At 40.0% G+C, this 12,005-nt stretch overlaps 1 protein-coding gene across 6 annotated transcripts in view; it reads left to right on the plus strand.

Annotated features, from left to right (window-relative positions):
- The window catches only part of BICRAL (BICRA like chromatin remodeling complex associated protein), a 48,064-nt gene that overhangs the window by 420 nt on the left and 35,639 nt on the right, over nucleotides 1–12,005 (plus strand). Inside the window, exon 1 of one of the 6 annotated variants that reach the window (XM_082050048.1) lies at nucleotides 9,245–9,347. The exons of 1 other annotated variant lie outside the window; for it this stretch is intronic. The gene's annotated coding sequence lies outside the window, so the exon portion shown is untranslated. 4 more of the 6 variants (XM_082050054.1, XM_082050053.1, XM_082050052.1 and 1 more) reach the window with 4 other exon arrangements.

The following is a 12,005-nucleotide window of genomic DNA, read 5'->3' on the forward strand; positions in this document are numbered from 1 at the left end:
CGGCTCTCTGCCCGCCGTTAAACACAGCCAGGCCGCGCTGGCCGCTCGGGGCTCGCCCGGGTGCGGTGCCCGGCGGTGGCGCGGAGCCGCGGGCCTCGGCCGGCCGGCGGCCTCGCAGCGCCAGTTGCTGCGGGAGGCGCTTGGAACGTGGCTTCTGACGAACCTTCCCTGCCCTGTCCTCTTCTGCAGCGATGTAGTTATGGTTAAGGCTGTTAATACTTGTAGGTAGCTGGAGGGGTGCTGCCAAATGGACTGGTTTTTCTCCTTAGCCGCCTGTTTGATTTCTTGACTACTTTGTTCCAGAAGAGAGTTCAGTTCTTGAGGAGAAATGCAATGCCTGTGGATTGTTGTGCCTAGAGGAGGTCTGGGTGAGAAATCCACGGAGGCCTATATGGAAACATGGCAAGGAAGATTCACTTTATGTGTTGAAGTTCTATAACTAGGAGACGTGTTTTAAATAAATTTGCAGCAGGAACCTAAAATGAAGTACAGACAAAGTAGAAAAGTAACCATTGTTCTGATACATGCTTTTGAGAACTGCACCTCTATTTCATGGGACATTAATTTTCGCAAACGTATTTAACACAAAAAACCATCTTATAAACATATAAATTTAACTCCAGTTCTGCAAGTATCATCTCTCTTGCTTTGGCATTTTGAAGTTAGCTATAATAAATTAACACAGGACCTAAAACTATCGATCGAAACACAAATGTAAACAGAGTAGATACTCTGAATTTACTGTCCTTTATTTGGTGAAAGCATTGGTGTTTAATATTCCTATTGGGAAGTATAGATTTTTCTATTACTTACAGTGAGCCTTTGAAAGTAGCCTTGGATTAAAAAACAAAGCCATTGTTTGCTGTTTCCTGAGAAACATAGTTTAATTTCTGTGTTGGTCATAACATTGTTAGAGGGTAGGGAGCACCTGAACCTGGTATGTAATGACTTCAGCCCAGTTAGGATGACAGAAGGCAGTGAAATGCCTTTAATCCTTGTAAGCCGCAAAGGACTTGCACTAAAATAGAGAATATTCTTGCCTTATTGTTACAATATAAAATCAGGAGATTTCAAGGGATTTTTGTATAACAGTACTTTGGAGCAGGTTGGATGGGGGCAGCAGGATGGGTAATGTAGTGGTTAGTGCATTACAGCTCTTAACTGTAACAACACTGCAATATTAATGTGTGCAGAATTTTGTTTAAAAAAATAGATTTTGAATCTTAAAAATTAGAACCTCTTACTTTTAGAAAGGCAGAATGCTCAATTATGAAAAAAGGTATCGTGAAATATTCTCTTGATTTTTTTTTTTCCACCCCTACCACAGTGTGTTTAGATGATGCATTTAGCAAATCTTAGGCATTTTTTCTAATAGTCAAATCTACTCCTGCAGTAATTTCAGTAATGTTACATTAGACAGGAATATGGTGTATTTCACTGTAACAAACAAATCCTTATCTGTATCTCATTTAATAAGAAAGATGTGTACATTTCATTTTACATAGCAGGCTTTTTTGCCTTATGCTCCCATGAGTGTAGGTAATACACGTGGTAATAGTGATGTAAGTGCTCATGCCATACATGAGAATATCGGCTTTTGCACACGTTACTGGAGCGTGGCTGTATTGTTACACGGATAAAACAACTTTATATATTAAATGATTACAAGAAAACAGTGGTGCACACAGTTCAAAAGAAATGATAAGTATGTTATGCTGGAGTATAATTATTACTTTTTATTACATTTGGGTACTTAGAAAGCTAGGTATTTGAAATGTTTGGGTTTTTTTCTAGAAGTGATTGGAGGTTTAAATTAATGAGGACCAAATACACTTGTGAATTGGAGCTTCTGGGAGAGACTGGAATCTTTTCGCCGTTCTAATGCACACAAATGATTTTTGGGTTAGGAGTAAACCCCAGATACAAGAAGTTGAAGTGTATGATGATAATGAAAAAATAAAAATGGAGCAGTAAAATTCTTCTAACCATATAATCTTTATGTTCCACATTGACTTTTTACACTTACAATTTGAGGATTTGGTATAATTGATATTGGTGAGTATATATATATATATATATTTTTTTTTTTTTTGTGGTAATACAAAGACTGATAATTTTCATCCTGACTTTGCTGGCAGCAACTTCTATGTTTTATGGCTGCTTAGCATGCTCATTAGAGAACAGAGGATTTACAATTTCCCAAACAGTAACCACCTGAATAAAATATAAGCCTTCTAGCTCAGGCTTGGACTCATTTTTGTAAGCAGTTTAGCTCTGTGAGGATATTAGATATGAGTAAGGTACATAGTTCTGCCTATCTGACTACGTTGTAATTTTTTACTATTTTTTCCCTCCCCCTTCCCATGGACATGCTTTACATCCTCTGTGGTTCTAAAGCAGCCAGTAGTCACTTCAGTCAGACCTTCTGCTGTTGCTTGGACTGTACAGTGTTACTGTTTTACATGAAGTTGTAGGTGGCACTGTGAAATGCCAAAACGTAAGCTCCATTACGCATGGTTCCAGGTTTAAATCTGTACCACATGGTTATAGCTCTTGAATGCTCTCTACCTGAAATATTTTGTACTGGTTTAAACTAGTTCAGCAGTGTTAACTCCACAGCCTTTTGAAGTGTGATGTATTGCATATGTCAGGTGAAGGTTTGAGATCTCATTCCATTGTTATTTTAGGAAGAGAGGGGAGTAAACATGAGGTCCACAGAGGCAACTGGGTGTCTGGCCTCAGAATAATAGTTTCTTAAACCTGAGGTTCTTGAGTCTGTGAAAGTTAAGAACCTGATAGTTGTGGTGTTATCTCAAGATGTAGATTTGCGCACTCGCAGGCAAAGGAAGGAATTAAATAGAGTTATTCCTTATAATTGGTATTTATTCCCAACACTGACCTTTTTTATTCCAAAGGGTGTGATGCATGTATGTTGTGCTGTCACACACACAAAATGCTATTTTGTCTTTGAGCTGTGTTTTCAAGAAAAGCACTAGTGGTTCCTATGTCTTGCATGGAGCTCTCATCTGATAGATGTGATCTCTGCCAGTTAGACTGAGTTTCTTCAGGAGAGATTAGCAGATGAACGTAATTACTTCTGGCTACAAAGTAGGTGCTGCAGTGGCTTGTGCAACCATCCTATCCTGCTGCTGGTTTTAATAAAGGCTCTTTGAACTCCTCTGGCACAGTGATCAGGCATTAAAGATGTAAGCTACATCATGATTCACTTAAGATACTGTAGACTGTACCGTTTTCATGGTGGAATGAGGCTTCGGTAAAAGTGACTGTTGAGTCACTGTATCTCTGTGTTCCTCTCTTGGGAAAAAACAACAACTTCCTTTAATGTTATGTTTGGCATACTGATTGTTTTTCAGAAAAGCTTTTGTTTGGACTAAAATGTTGTGCTTTATATATTTGGCCATATGGAAAGGCAAGACAATGTAAAATATGTGTGTTTTAAAATCACTAATTAGAGAGTTAGAGCTAAAACTATAAAACTTACTTGGTACATCTTAATTGCTGTGAGTAATGCAAAAGCTTTGAAATGTAATCCTTGGGAATGCTTAAGATGCTAATTATATTCTGACCAGTCAAGGTGCACTTGTTTCGAAACGAGTCTGAGCTGGTCCCTTCTGAGAACCTGGTGTTCCCAATGCCAAAGGCGGGGAAACAAATTCATTTCTACGAAAATGAGTTATCCTCCAAAACCAGGGACAGACTTCAAAGCACATCATTTTATGACAAGAGGCACTTCAAGATGAATAAAGGCAGCCCCAAATACACTAAACATGAAAGCTTAAGAGCAGAAGAGCGCTTAGGTTTGGTCCAGGCCTAGCTACTAACTTGTATTTAGAATCTTGACTTGCTAATTGACATCAGTTAAATTCCAAAGACAGAGTATGTAAACTACAGATGCCTTGTGGACTCTCCCTTTCATGTAGTTATTCTATTAGTTCTGGAGTTCCTAAGAGATTTTTTTCAGTGTTTATACTTCAGATGCTTTTACATTTTTATTTTAAAACGTTCCAGAAAACTATGTTTGGTTATTGGACTAGCCAGTTCAATGGATCACCTCAATTCAATAGTCTGTAAAAGTTTTCCATTTTGGAATTGTGAATCTTAATTGCAAACATATTCCATTTATTTTTCTGAATAGTTTAAACAGAATTAACTTGAAGTAATCGTATCCAAGTTTACTGTTTTCTGTTAGCTTTTCTGTAGTTAGTTAACAAAACTGAACTTGTACTTTTTGCCTTATTCATCTTATGAAAAAATCTGTCAGCTATCATTTTGAAGGAGGACCACCTCCTATTATTAGCATTTGTTCTTCAGTCTAAATCAGAGAGAATAAATTCCATTCATATCGATAAGCTTATCTTATAGCAGTCTTCATATCCAAATCTTATCCGTTTGGTTTCTAGTAGGGTCCCAGAAACACCCAAGTAAAACCATCCTTTCTCAAAAGATGTGACATTGATGATGCTTTATTTGTAGCATCCCCTTTGTTCCTCTATTTTGTCTTGTCCTTATACAAGTATAGCTCAGCATGTTTGTGTCTCTCTCCTGAAAATGAATGCTTTTGGTGTTACTTACTATTCCACTGTGTCTGTTATCCCTATAATGCTTGGTTTCATGTTTTACGTCTCAATTTTTTGCTTAGTTTCCTTCTATTAATATTTATTTGATATTTTATTTTTAATCGTCCACGGCACCTCAGTTGTATTAGGAATGGTCCTTTTGTTAGCTTCATTGCCTCGCTACTACTTTTAATTACTACTAGTACTTCTTATTTTTCTTCAAAACCTTGTGTCCATCTACTCAGTAACATACTCTTATGTATTTCTGTATCTTTACTTACCTAATTTTTTTCTCATTCATCTATGCTAACCAAATGAACTATGAATATTTTACAAGCTTCTCTCTTTCTCCAGATACCGCAGTGAAGTTCTGTCTCCAGAGGTGGTTTTTTTTCCAATGCATTTCAGTAGCTGAGTATCTTCAGATGATTCTAAATTGGAAGTGAGAGCTATTAATCTTTCAAACTTAATTCTCCTTTTTAAGTTACTCTAGGCTGAAGAATAGGAGACTCTTTAAATAACCTGGAGCATGATATAGTTGTTCTTGATCTGTTCCAGTAATAATTTTGCATTGTCATTTGTTTCAATGGGAGGTCCAGTCACCATGTTTTCCTTGATTGTCTTCTATACCTCAGATCCACATCTCAGAGGAGTGTAGTTCTTCAACACTTTTTCTTTGGATTCGTCACAAAGCAGCCCTGTTGGCCTTCACATAATCTGTAGTCATGGAAAACTGTCTCTCTGCTGGTAATGGTGTAAATCTCTTGCTCTGAAGTTCACTCTTAGTTACGTCCTGACCCGTCACCCTTTAAGATACATATTAGTTAGGCAGTCCTGTGTTTGGTGTGATGATTCATACTGGAGTCATACAGCTTTGTAAGTTACACTATGCAATTATGATCCTGGTTTTGTAAGCACTGTTTTGTGTGAGGTGTGGTATCAAGCTGAAATTTGTAATGTTTAGGAAATTTTTACTGTTGGGTCATCTAAGTATTGGTGGCAACTTTTCAAAATTTGACAGTTGATAAGGGTATTGAACTGAATTTTTCCTGTGCGATGTTGCATTTACATTCCAAGTTAAAGTTCCTGCCACTGTATTTGAGTGTCCTACTTTTCAAGTGTTGTGAACTCTACCTTTCTATTGCTTGCACCTTTTAATGATGACCTCTGTTTCTATGCCTTCAAGCTTAGAGTTATTTATTCTTATCCAAATTAGTAATTAACAAAGCACTATGTAGTTGGATAAATGGTGTGTCTGGTGATGAGCTGACACAAAAAACGTGTTAAGGGATGGAGAGGTAAAGCAGCATCGGAAGAAGAAGTGCCATCAATAGAGCTGGGGAAGCAAGGCTGCAATGGAAGAAATGACATTCTTTTCCATCCATTAAACCTCAGAGAGGATGCAGTGAGTTGAGGTTACAAAACAACTATTCATGCAAGAATCTTGGGGTGACTGTGGAATTAATTCCTTTAATGCAAACAGCTTAGTCCTTAAATTATTTCTTATGAATCTGCTGCTGCTGCTTGATCTTCTTTTGGGGTATGAATTCATGACTGCACGAGGATTGCAGTGCTTGTGATACCATGGAAAAATTGGCTGAATAATAATGAAGTGACTTGATCTAAGAGAAACCTGGAGACAGAATGAATGGGGAGGGTGTTTTGTACCCCCTTATTTTCTCCCTATCAATATCTAAACTTAATTTTCACTTCTGCACAATCTGTCATTTCAGGGCTATGTATCTTGGCTCACTCCAAATGTCATCTGGTGTCTTTGTACACCTATGAGAGCGGTAGTTGTTAAATAGCATGGTCGCGGTTTGACAGCTGATGTCAAAATATAGCCAAGTAGCATGTTGTGTGATGGGTGCACATGGTGTTCCTCATAGCTGTACTTAAGAATTATTACGCCAGCGTCTGTTAAAGATTTCTCCTGCTCCTTTTTGATGCTGATCTTGCCTTTCTTCTCGTGCTTATTTCCTCTTACTCTTTCTGAATCTGCTGCAGGAAAATGAATGAGAAAGTGAATTAATGTGATTGAGGAAGCTAAGGAGAGACAGAAAGTGAATGTGCGTTGTATGTGATTTGGGTAATAGGACTTTGGTTGAGGATGACAGCTCTGGGCAGGTCACCTTGGGGCAGAAGAATTTTGACATATTAGGCTCTTTTGTGTTAATGCAGTAAGGCAGTGAGAAGAGGGGCAGCCTCCTGGGGCAATGATACTCAGTTCAGAAATGCCATGTAATCATCTTAAAAAAGCATGAATACCTCATAGCAAAAAGCAGTGTTTTTTTACAAACGTGGTCTGGAAAACTCTGTAGTACATCAGGACGTGATAACACTACAGCTGAAGCCTACATTGAAACGTCTTAGTATTAAAAGTAACATGATTTTTGCCTTAAATGTGTACTTCAATCTGACCTATAAAGTCGTATCCAACTTTTTTTTTTTTTAGTAACCATTTCTACCTGAGCCAATTTTGTTTCTGAACAGATATAGGAAATATAGAAATATATGCCAGTTTACTTCTGCAGAGAGTAGTGTGTTGTGGTTTGGTTTTGTCCACTTAGTGGCAATGTAAAGGGTTTTCAATCTTAAACTCTGTCTTGTGTTTGTCTGGAGAAATCTAGTTGCTTCAGGGTGTTTGTATAGATGTTAGCTCTCCTTCCATTTTTGTACTGTCTCCACTTAGCAAGGTTATTAGCAATGCTGTTTTGAAACATCCTTCAGGGAAAGTGTGTGTAAATTATGGTACAACTGTGGACAATTTACATAGGCTTTCTTGCATTTCTTATGATAAAGGAATCTATTCAAAGTAATTTGTCCTCCTTCCTATTTCTTCTTTGTATTGCCTACTTCCTATTTGTGGTTTCTGTAGGAGTGGGATAATAATGACAATAATATTATACTGATCAGATGCTCTGCTTTGTAACCTCCAAACCCAAGTTCCTTCCTGTTAACCAAAGAAGAACACTTGTGTTGTCGCTCCAGCTCACAAGTTCCTACTTGAGCAACGCTCTCTAAAGCCAGTGATGCTGAGTAAGGCTTTAATTCAGGGCAGAGTTTGGCCCCTTGAAGCATTTGCTGAAGTTAGGAACCTTGAAGTTTGGCCTTTTCGATTTTCTAATGCTAGTGTCAGGTCTGCTGTAAGAGCAACAAGGATGCTGAGCCCACTGACGTGTGGTGTTTACATCCGTATTGTTGGCTATTCAGGCCCATCCTGAATTTATAAAAGTGCAGTTAATATATTGACTGATGGTCGAGGCAGTGCCATGTCTGTGTTTAATACGTCTGGACTGCATGAAGGACCTGTTAGACTCCTGCTCTAAAGCCCAACCTTTCTATTTAGGCAGTGATTTGAAACTCCACCTAAATTTTCTACTGCAGGCATACATGTAAAAAAGAATTGCAGGTGAGTCGTGGCTTTGGCAAAGGTTTGAGATCAGACTTAACCTGTGTTTCCCGTATTATAACAGGAATTAGTTGATTACTTAAATAACCAGGTTCTAATTGAAAACAATACTGAGGTGCTGACTTTTTTTAAACATAAAAAATCTGGTCCACTTCCTGGGGAAGTTCCATGTAATTGTACTTAAAAAAACCTTTTTTTTTTTTTTTTTTCACTGTAAAACTAAGAAAGAAGAATGTGCTACTAAATACAGTGCTCAAAGAAGTTTAAACAAAGTTATGTTTTCTTAGGAAAAACAAGAGAAAAGGTTGTTGTGAGCACATCCTTGGGAATGACGCTTACTAGAAGAAAAAAAGTCTTAAAGAGATTTCTTATTTTAAAAGCATTACCATACATATCTCTACGTGCTAAGAATCTAAATCTGTTTTCAATCAAAATGTTGTTTTAAATAAACTAGGCTACTCTGAATCATCAGAATAAAAAATACATATTTTTAATGAATGTATATTTTGAGTTACATTACTTTTGCATAATCCAAAAGCTTTCAGCAAAATTATTGTATTAATGCTTTTAGCTGAAAAAAGTTGTAGAATTGTATCAATGAACTCTATATGCTATAATCTTTGACTCCAAATTAGCATTTTTAGGTTAGCCAGACCTTTTTTCAAGCAGCTGAAATTGAAGGTGACAAGAACGTAATCTAAAAATATTCAAAATATTGCAACTTGTAAGAGGATCACATCTTATCTTTCTCAAGGTGACCTTGCATTTACTTTTCTGGGGGCTGCCCCAAGTGTGTTTACAACTTTAGTATCAAGGAGGCCAATCAAGTTGTTGAAATTAATGTTCTTTTTAGTGGGACTTTTTTTTTTTTTGGTACGTTTCCGTAACCCAAGTGTCAACTTTTAACCGAAAGTAAACAGTGTAGGTCGTACATAGTCAGATGTAAGACTTTCTAAAAAAAAAAATATAAAAAAATATATATATGTATATAAAAAAGGAGGTAAAGTTTTTAAAGGGACTACCGGTACAAGAGGCGAGCGCTGGGGCTGGGGGCTCATCATGCCAGGGCGGCGGTGCGTGTGCCGGCGGAGCAGCGCGGCGGGGCCCCGCGGGTGCGGTGCGGCGCGGTGCCGGGCCCGCCGGCGCGGTGCGGTGCGGCGGTGCCGTGGCGCGGTGCTGTGCCGCGCCGTGCCGCGCTCTCCTCCCGCTCGCTTCCCTCTGTCCCCCTCTCTCGCTCGCTCTCTCTCCCCCTCCCTCCCTCCCTCGCTCTCTCGCTCTCCCTCTCTCTCTCTTACACTGCCAGCCCCTGATGTGATGGCGAAGAAACCCCGTTGACAAGGCACTGCTTTTTCATGACGGTGAGTTTCCCTTTGAGTGTATTATAATTTTGTGATAAAAATTTCAAGGAAAAAAAAAAAAACACACAACCTCCTTCCTCCCTTCCTTCGGGGAGGGAAAAGAGAGGGGGGAAATCTATCTCCAGACAGACAGAAAAGAAAGAGGAGCAAATTAACAGCCAGGAGTTGCCAAAACCAGGATATTAGGTTTCAGCCCAGAGAGCTATTGGCTCTGGGGCTATGTATATAAATATATATCTAGAGAGCGAGCGAGAGAGAGGGGAGACGAGGAGGAAGAAGAGGGATATTTTGTGGGTGGCTGTTGTTTGGGCAGATGTGGATTCACATGGAAATGAACCATATATTTCTGTTTTCGGCGAGCCTGGTGGTGGTGACTGCTGAGGGCACTTAAAAAAAAAAAGTTGTTTCTTAAAATAAAGGCGGGGGGGTAGAAGGGAGAGATAAGGTTTCAGGTCCAGGCTGATAGCTGCAGAGAGGGGAGAGGTTTGGTTTTTTTTTTCTTGCTGATGCCATGCAAATTCAGGAGAGGAGGGAAGAAAAATCTCTTTTAATGACTCATTGATTGAGCCGGTTTAAAATTTGTTGTTGTTGTTGTCTTTTTTTTTTTTTATTTTCCGCCCCCTTGATGGCCATCAAGAGAGGGATGGAAAGAGGAGAGGAGGGAGTGTGTGTGTTATGTGTGAGTGTGAGAGAGAGAGTGAGAGGGAGAGAGGGGGATAGAGAGAGTGTGTGAGGGAGAAAGAAAAATAATCTTTTCAAATCTCCTCCCTCTTTTTTTTCCCCCCTCGTTTCTTTGCTTTTCTCTAAAGCTCTGTGGTCTGTGAAACACTCTTTCTTCCTTCTCGTCGGGAAAATGGAGACATTTCGTCTCTCTCCTGGCTGTGGAGCTGGGAAGGATTTTTCTTTTCTTTTTTCCTTTTTCACTCCTGGCTTATTTTTCTCCTTCCCCCCGTCCACTCGCCACCACCCTAATCTTGTCATTTCTTTGAGCTTATGTCTCAGATTTGTGCCTTCTGGGGATTTATTTTTCACTCGTTTTCTGGTTTTCGGTGTCGCTACTAGATCTGATTTGATTTCTTTGGTTCTTTATTTGCCATTTCCTCGGAATTGCTCCGTGCCTCCTGCTTTTAACCATGGAATGGAAACGGTGCCGCTTTTTGTGTGTGCGCGAAATGCTCGGGCGGTAGGTTTGGGCTAATAGCGCTTTTTTTTCCTCCTTTTCAGGACCAAGTTTTTCACTGTGATTTTTTTTTTTTCTGTTGGAGAGAGAATATTTAACTGTAACGCCTCTTTTAAAAACAATAAATCGTCTCTTCTGGAGTAACTCGTTTTGCTTTGATTCGCTCGAGGACGTGAATCTGATCTTTTGTGCTGCTGGGATTATTTTCCGTAAAAGAAACAATGTTCTATAGTTTTTATTTGTGCCTAAAAGCGGTTGGGTTGTGGAGGGGATTTTCTGAAATTCTCAGAGTTCGTATTTATTTTGTTGGGGGGGAGGCTTCAGTACTTGATTTATAATGTTTCTGCTATTAATTGCAAAAATAACTTATGGATTACGGCAGAAAGCAGAGCTAGTAATGTTAAGAACCGGGGAAAACTGAAGGACCTGTAGCCGACACGTTTGTATTTCCTTAAAACTGTTAGTAAATAATCAGTGGGGGAAGGAAGGCGATGCGGAGGCCTTTGCTTTTGCCCGGTTCTCAGCGCCAGGCACCCCGCTGGTCGCCCCGGGGCTCGGCAGCACGGAGCGAAACGAGATTCGAAGAAGGGCAAAGTGCCCCGGAGCAGCTCCGGCCGTGCCCGGGCTGGGCGGCCGGTGTTCGGTGCTGGCGGTGCCGCTGTTGGTGGCAGTGGGTGAGCGGGGAAGATGGCGCTGTCTGGCTCTGTGCCAGCGTTTGTTGCGCAGTTTCGCTCTGACTCTCCTCCCCCACGGGCGCCATTTTAAGGCTCTTTCTACTGCCGCCGCGCCCCGTTCGGGCTGTTTCTCCTTCTGTCTCGGGAGCCGAGAAATCCTCTCCCCGAAATCCCAGAAGCTGCTCTCCTTTATTTATTTATTTATATATTTTTTTTTCCCCGGCATGGCTGTTTTGGGAAGGGCGCCATCGGTGTTGTTGGGCCTTCTCAGGCCTCCCCCATCTCCCCAGGTCCTGTGAGGCGTTAAACGGGTTTGGTTCCGAGGTGACTCTGCTCCCAAATTAAAGCCTGTAAACATCACATTTCATACCTCTTGAAATACACATTTCTTGAGATGACTTCACAGTGTAGGGAAACAAAAGGTTTGAAAGAACATCCTGTTGAATGATGGCCAGAAAAATACAGCATGTCATTAAAAATCCATCTTTAAAAAATGCTGTTGTGCAGCACATAAGGCAAAGCAGTCCTCACTTTAACACCTCTGGAAGTGCTTACAAAAATACAAGGGCAAGTAACGTTTAGGTGGGTGGGTAGGTAACTCATTGTGTTGCTGTTACTCTTGGTAATTTTTTCGAGGGGAGGGACTAGCATCCATTCAATCTTTTGTCACTCGTATGTTTCACAGGAAGCAGTGCCTTTTCCAAATTATTCAAATATGGCAGCTCCACATTAGCAGGCTTTCAAAGTTTTCTTTTGGTGCTGTTTTGTAGGGAGAGTGTTGAAAATGGTCTCCTATTTTTTGAT

Source organism: Streptopelia decaocto, assembly GCF_964273445.1.
Source record: "Streptopelia decaocto genome assembly, chromosome: 3".
In the NCBI taxonomy this organism is placed as follows: Eukaryota; Metazoa; Chordata; class Aves; order Columbiformes; family Columbidae; genus Streptopelia; species Streptopelia decaocto.